The sequence below is a fragment of the Salvelinus fontinalis genome, chromosome 33 (genome assembly GCF_029448725.1).
Source record: "Salvelinus fontinalis isolate EN_2023a chromosome 33, ASM2944872v1, whole genome shotgun sequence".
Lineage (NCBI taxonomy): Eukaryota > Metazoa > Chordata > Actinopteri > Salmoniformes > Salmonidae > Salvelinus > Salvelinus fontinalis.
Genome location: NC_074697.1, coordinates 18,188,422 through 18,195,836, shown reverse-complemented (window position 1 = coordinate 18,195,836; position 7,415 = coordinate 18,188,422).

Here is a 7,415-nt window from a genome sequence, read left to right as displayed (position 1 = left end):
TTTCCTTCCCTACAGGGTGAATTAGAAATGCTAGATTGTTGCTACATTTCACGTGTCTCTCAGATGTGAAATGTGCCATAGTTCGTCAGTCAGCTGGTCCAGAACACATCCACATGGCTCTCGTACGGCAGAATATGACGTATTTAACGCTTCTCGGCCAATGACTGCCACGGATCTGCTCGAGCACGTGAGCAGAGCCTAAAAAGGCGGGGTTAGGCAAACGAGCACATGCTGCTAGCAGACAGAGCACTGATGGTTTAGCCAGAGAGACGATAGAAACCCGAACAAGTGGCGTAGCACAGTTCCACAAGCGGTAGCCGTGCGTGGGTAAAGTCACCGCAGAAGACAAGCGCAACTTTAGCGCTGTTAAAGCAAATTTTCTTGCAATTCTTTACATGTTTCCATTATGTGTATTTATGTGATATGAGTGACTCAAATATTACAACAAAATCTATGAGCTAATAAACATATCTTAAAAAACAGCTGACATGAGCTAGTTGAGCTGGACATTTCTGACAAGTTACAAGTAGCTACATTTGGGAATAGCTGAGCTATCACACCACGTAAAGGAACAACTTTTTTTCTTCATAAAATGCGATTGGGGATTTATGTCAACTCCATTACGATTATTGTCCAACAAGTGTTAAGGCCTTTATTTAATTCTAACATTAGATGATTCAAATACGTGATAGAAATCTCCAAACGTTTTGGTTTTATAGCACTATTAAATGCCACGGGGCTAATTTCGTTAGAATTTTGGCATGTTTTTCCAAAATTTTGAACATAAAACATTTATAAAGCAAACATCCCTTAAGTCTAGCACAGCAAAGAAGTCGATTGTTTAAGCAGATGTTGCACAACAGTGATGACCATAATTCTTCAAATATAAATAGATATTCAAGACACTTTTGCCCTCAACCTTTTTTTTATACAAACATTGGTAAAATATGGAAAATTATTCATTTGAAAATCCCAAACAAAAACAACTATTCTAAGATCTTTCAGCACTGGTTGACGTTAGCCAAAAATCTGCCGGAGTTGACAAAACATTAATTTTATCATGTGGAAACCCTAGACCCACTCTAATTTGCATACCGCCCCAACAGATCCACAGATGTTGCAATCTCTATTGCACTCCACACTGCCCTTTCCCACCTGGACAAAAGGAACACCTATGTGAGAATGCTATTCATTGACTACAGCTCAGCGTTCAACACCATAGTGCCCTCAAAGCTCATCAATAAGCTAAGGACCCTGGGACTAAACAACTCCCTCTGCAACTGGATCCTGGACTTCCTGACAGGCTGCCACAAGTGGTAAGGGTAGGTAATAACACATCCGCCACGCTGATCCTCAACACAGCGGCCCCTCAGGGAAGCGTGCTCAGTCCCCTCCTGTACTCCTTGTTCACTCATGACTTTACGGCCAGGCACGACTCCAACACCATCATTAAGCTTGCAGATGACAACAGTGATCATCGACAACGACGAAACAGCCTATAGGAGGAGGTCAGAGACCTGGCCATGTGGTGCCAGGACAACAACCTCTCCCTCAACGTGATCAAGACAAAGGAAATGATTGTGGACTACAGGAAAAAGAGGACCGAGCACGCCCCCATTCTCATCGACGGGGCTGCAGTGGAGCAGGTTGAGAGCTTCAAGTTCCTTGGTGTCCACATCACCAACAAACTAACATGGTCCAAGCACAACAAGACAGCCGTGAAGGCACAACAAAACCTATTCCCCAGGAGACTGAAAATATTTGGCATGGGTTCTCAGATCCTCAAAAGGTTCTACAGCTGCACCATCGAGAGCATCCTGACTGGTTGCATCACTGCCTGGTATGGCAACTGCTCGGCCTCCGACTGCAAGGCACTACAGAGTGTGGCGTGAAAGGCCCAGTACATCACTGGGGTCAAGCGTCCTGCCATCCAGGATCTCTAAACCAGGCGGTGTCAGAGGAAGGCCATAAAAATTGTCAAAGACTCAAGCCACCCTAGTCATAGACTGTTCTCTCTGCTATCGCAAGGCAAGCGGTACCAGAGGGCCAAATCTAGGTCCAAGAGGCTTCTAAACAGCTTCTTCCCCCAAGCCTTAAGACACCTGAACATCTAATCAAATGGCTACCCAGACTATTTGCAATGCCCCCCTCTTTTACACCGCTGCTACTCTGTTGTTATCATCTATGCATAGTCACTTTAATAACTCTACCTACAGCTGAAGTCAGAAGTTTACATACACCTTAGCCAAATACATTTAAACTCAGTTTTTCACAATCCTTGACATTTAATCCTAGTAAAAATTCCCTGTTTTAGGTCAGTTAGGATCACCACTTTATTTTAAGAATGTGAAAGGTCAGAATAATAGAGAGAATTATTTATTTTAGCTTTTATTTCCTTCATCACATTCCCAGTGGGTCAGAAGTTTACATGCACTCAATTAGTATTTGTTAGCATTGCCTTTAAAATTGTTTAACTTGGGTCAAATGTTTTGGGTAGCCTCCCACAAGCTTCCCACAATAAGTTGGGTGCATTTTGGCCCATTCCACCTGACAGAGCTGGTGTAACAGTCAGGTTTGTAGGCCTCCTTGCTCGCACATGCTTTTTCAGTTCTGCCCAGAAATTTTCTATAGGATTATGGTCAGGGCTTTGTGATGGCCACTCCAATACCTTGACTTTGTTGTCCTTCAGCCATTTTGCCACAAGTTTGGAAGTATGCTTGGGGTCATTGTCCATTTGGAAGACCCATTTGCGACCAAGCTTTAACTTCCTGACTGATGTCTTGACATGTTGCTTCAATATATCCACATAATTCTCCTTCCTCATGATGCCATCTATTTTGTCAAGTGCACAAGTCCCTCCTGCAGCAAAGCACCCCTGTGCTTCACGGTTGGGATGGTGTTCTTCGGCTTGCAAGCTTACCCCTTTTTCATCCAAACATAACGATGGTCATTATGGCCAAACAGTTATATTTTTGTTTATCATCAGACCAAAGGACAAAGGACCAAACGTGACCAAAAAGTACGATCTTTGTCCCCATGTGCAGTTGCAAACAGGCTGCGCCTGTGGCCAATCATGTGAAATCCATAGATTAGGCCTAATGGATTTACATTTACTAATTTCCTTATATGAACTGTAAATCAGTAAAATCGAAATTGCTGCGTTAATATTTTTGTTCAGTATAATTAGCCCAAGGTAGCACAATCAGTCTTCTGTAAACAAGCAATGTGACATGGCAATATGTCCATATGGGAACCCTATATAGGTGCGTATCAATTTTACTTTGTTTTTTGAAAATTATTTATTGCTGATATGAAAGGTAAAGTCTTCATGCTTCATAAACTGTACCACCATGTGTGTTAGAGTGTTCACACTTGGTCCCTTTAATCCAATTTTTGTGAACTCAGTGCGGTTTGCCCAATTTTTTTTCAGTGTGAACATGCCAAAGGAACTTAGACCCGTCAAGAGACACCGAAGCCAAACTAACTGAGACCATCTCGCTTGAATTCCTCGGTCCAGTTCCCTTTTTTAGGTCAATGGGAACACAAAGCTCCCCAGGTTCGCTTGTCATTATTCCCACACCACATGCGAGACTAATGTAAAACAGTTTTCCCTGCCATAACACTACAAAAGAGAAAAGATGTTGGTTGTGTTGCATTTCAGCAGATTTTGTGCGTTTTTGTGGATTAATTCATGTGAAAAGACATTCTTTGGGGGGGGGGGGGGGATTTAAGAACAATCTTTTGAAAGTTATTAGAGCGATACATGATTGGTAATGGTGTTCTACACTGCCTTTGTGTCCCACATGTATTTATTTAAACGTGTTAACAAGACAATATTGTTAAACAGCCAGGTTATCACCGAAATAATTATAATAGTAGCCTTACTTTAAAAAAAAATGCTATTAATGCCAATACTGTTTTCTATGCTTGTTTTTGCTTAATTCTTTGGGATACAGGTGCACTTGTAGTCAGAAAGGCCCTTATCTTGTGAAGGCAACAGTAGGCCTACATTATTTTATTCATAACGCATTTATTATTTTGTGGAGCCTACATTATACAAGGCTCCACTTTTTCTTAAACATTACACAATTTTTCATAATGCATTTTATACAAGGCTATGTCGAATTTATTAGGGTTGGCAGATTTGTCGTATCAATGAAGGTTTTTGGGGAATGGGGATACATTTTATGACTGTGTATTATAATGTCCAAACACTTATACACACACACACTCACCTTGTTTGTACTCATGTTATAGCCAACTCTTGACTTTTGTATGAATTACTTTTGATCAAATATTTGTATCTAGTTGTATGTATTCAATATCTTTAACTGGTTAAATGTTTGTAGTTTGCACGTTTCAATAATGATTAACATGCTTAAAATAGTCATAAATCCCTGCATCTTTTAGCTTTTGGTATATTTGGCATTTTTACACACGTTCTGTATTTCCTCTTAAGAAAGCAATAATTAATCAACACACTACTATAAGTAAATGGACATGACATGTTATAAAAACAAAAATTGCTCGCCGTAAATAAATGGTCAGAAATGCTCAGTCCGAAGCCATTCGGCTATAATAAAAAAATACAAGTTATATCAGCTTAATTTTTTATTTACAATCTACAGGGTTATAATATGTTGGGAAAAGTGGTGTAGGAGTTTGAAATTGATTCAATACCCTAACCCTACGCTATGTTCAAAGTCAGAAGAAATACAAGTGACATAACCCCTAACTTGGGTTCAGTCTGCCAATGAGAACCAAGAGGGGCCTAACTTTGTCCTTCATGACTGGGAAAGGCCTTGATTCTAGGCCGTAGGAAATCCTACATCCATCTCATTAGATCAGAACAGGATGGATCAACAGTGATTCATATTACTGGTTTGCATCCTAAAAGAAGGATAGTTGTGTTCTGCTGCATAACACTTTGTCTACCCATATGATCCATTGTCAGATTATCTGATATACAAGCTTCAGTAACAGAACGCCATGGTTGTAATAACACTTTAAACAGGTCATTTTTAAAATGTGTACTGTGTGTTTATTTTGAGTCCACACTGGTCATTTTACTTATGTAAATTAGACAGTCACAGAATACTTTCTTCTGAATAACTGGTCAGGGCATAGCACTTTCCATTCAGCTTCAGGCAACTTGGATGTACACCTGTAGTGAATACTTCTATCCGTCACGCCCATTGTTCACTAGATAGATGAATGTAGTTACACCCAACACAATGTGAAAAACAGAATGCATCCAACCACTAGATCACATAACTAGACTTGAGCTGGATGTGATCCCAAAGCTGGCACCAATGTAGCAGAGGAAATTGACAGCTGCAACAGGAACTCTAACCAGTGCTCAAACTTGGCAAAGTGAGCTGCAACAGGGACTCTAACCAGTGCTCATACGTGGTAAAGTGAACTCTAATGGCCGTTGTCACAAAAGCCTAGTATTCCTCTGGGCAGAGGCAGTAGACCTACAATGCTGGCATATGCCTTGTTACAATAGCCTAAGGTCATAACATGATTCACATGACCATGAAACGACTTTGGAAGTGCCATAAGTGAAAGCCAACATAATTCATTATTTTACATGAACCTGTTTAACCGCATTGATATGGCTTAATTGATCATAGTCCAGCCTTGTTATAGTTGCATTATTTTTGCAGGTCTTCTGTTTCCCTACATTTATTGGTGAATTTATTTCCCATCATGAATATGTATCCCCATTCCCCAATCAAATACATTCATCAATACTTAAAAAATTTAAATAACACATAAAGCTTTTTACTCCAATATGACAACCCTCATAAAATCCAACATAGCATCAGTATCCCAAACTATTAAGTGAAAACAAGCATAGAAAACAGCATTGGCATGAATCAAAAATAAAATGAATGTAGGACACACAAAAAGGCAATGTAGAACACCATTGCACAAAATGCATTGCTCCAATAATTTCCCAAAAAATCTTCCAAAGTTATCCCCCCAAAAATGGATTTTCCTATGAATCAAGTCGCACACAAAAAATCGCCTATTGATACGAATTTTCACACGAAACAAGCCGCACAAAAACACAATCTGCAGAAACACTTTTTGTACATATTTGCACGAATTGAGTGTGAGCTTGTGTTGGATGACGATGTGCCGTTTTTGGATGTTGATTAGTGATTATCAAATGTTTTTAGTTCAGATTATTTGTTTGCAATGTGACAGAGGCCAACACAGCTTCATAAACGGAATATTCGATTGTGTGGTTTGAATAGCGTGAGAAGACAATAGGGACATTAAAGGGCTATTAGTCTACATTGGGTGAACACCCTTCATCACAGCATTATCTGTAGTAAATTCTTCTAAAATGTAAGTGGTTAGCATATATATAGCTGTTTATAACATGTTCTGGTGGAATGGCTTATCCTGCACTTGGTAAAAACCTGTTGAAAAACCTGAGTTGATGTTGAAAAAATATATTGGTTATTTTCTTAACATAGCAATGTGAAAGCAAAGGACTCAGGCCAAAAGAAAGTTGATGTGAACTGGAAAAAGAGTTGAGTCCTCATTCAAAGGCAAGGGTAGTACATAAACAGCCTTATTATTTTTTACCCCGGAGTTCACTTTAAAAGACTGAGATCGGTTATTTTAAAGAGGTCTATATGTGAAAACACCCTTAACAAAACTCCCCCGTACAGAAGATGCCTTCGTGTAATGGAACTGAGCGTCATGATCAAGGGCTACACATTTTCTATGAAACCAGTCCCAACCCCAGAAAGTTCATATTCCATTTTCTTACTTGGAAAGGGATAAACAAACACGCAGCTGTGGGTCACCTGCGCGTATTTAAATGTTTGGACACTTTATGGGACGTTTAATAAACTTTACGCATCCTATTTAAACGTTGAACTCACCTTCTTGCGTAAATCCAGCAGTGGCATGGAATCGCAGAATGCGGTCTTGGCCATGATGCTTCGAACCGGAGACTGCAAATTCACTTAAGAGGACCTGCAGCTACTTGAAACCACAAGGGACGGCGGATGAGAAACGAGAGAAAAACAGTCAACATTATTTTAGGGTCCGCTAATAAACACACGTGATTGACTAATTGGGGGTGGACACGTAGATTTCACGACTTGCATGTGCGTGACTGATGCCTGATCAGTTCACAGCCTTATATATATTCAGTATGAATTTGGCTGATGAGGAATACAGTTGGTCAATTAGGTGTTTGGTAAACTGGGCAGAGTTAATTAACCTACATCAATCAACTTGAAATTCAAAACTTTTACAATACTATGCTTGCTTTATTGGTCTATTTGCATGGAAATTCTTACTTTTTTTGCTGTCATGGTACCCAAATAGACACACAACATACACATCACAGGCTGGGAGCAAGGGAGAGCATCGCCCCTAGAGAATTG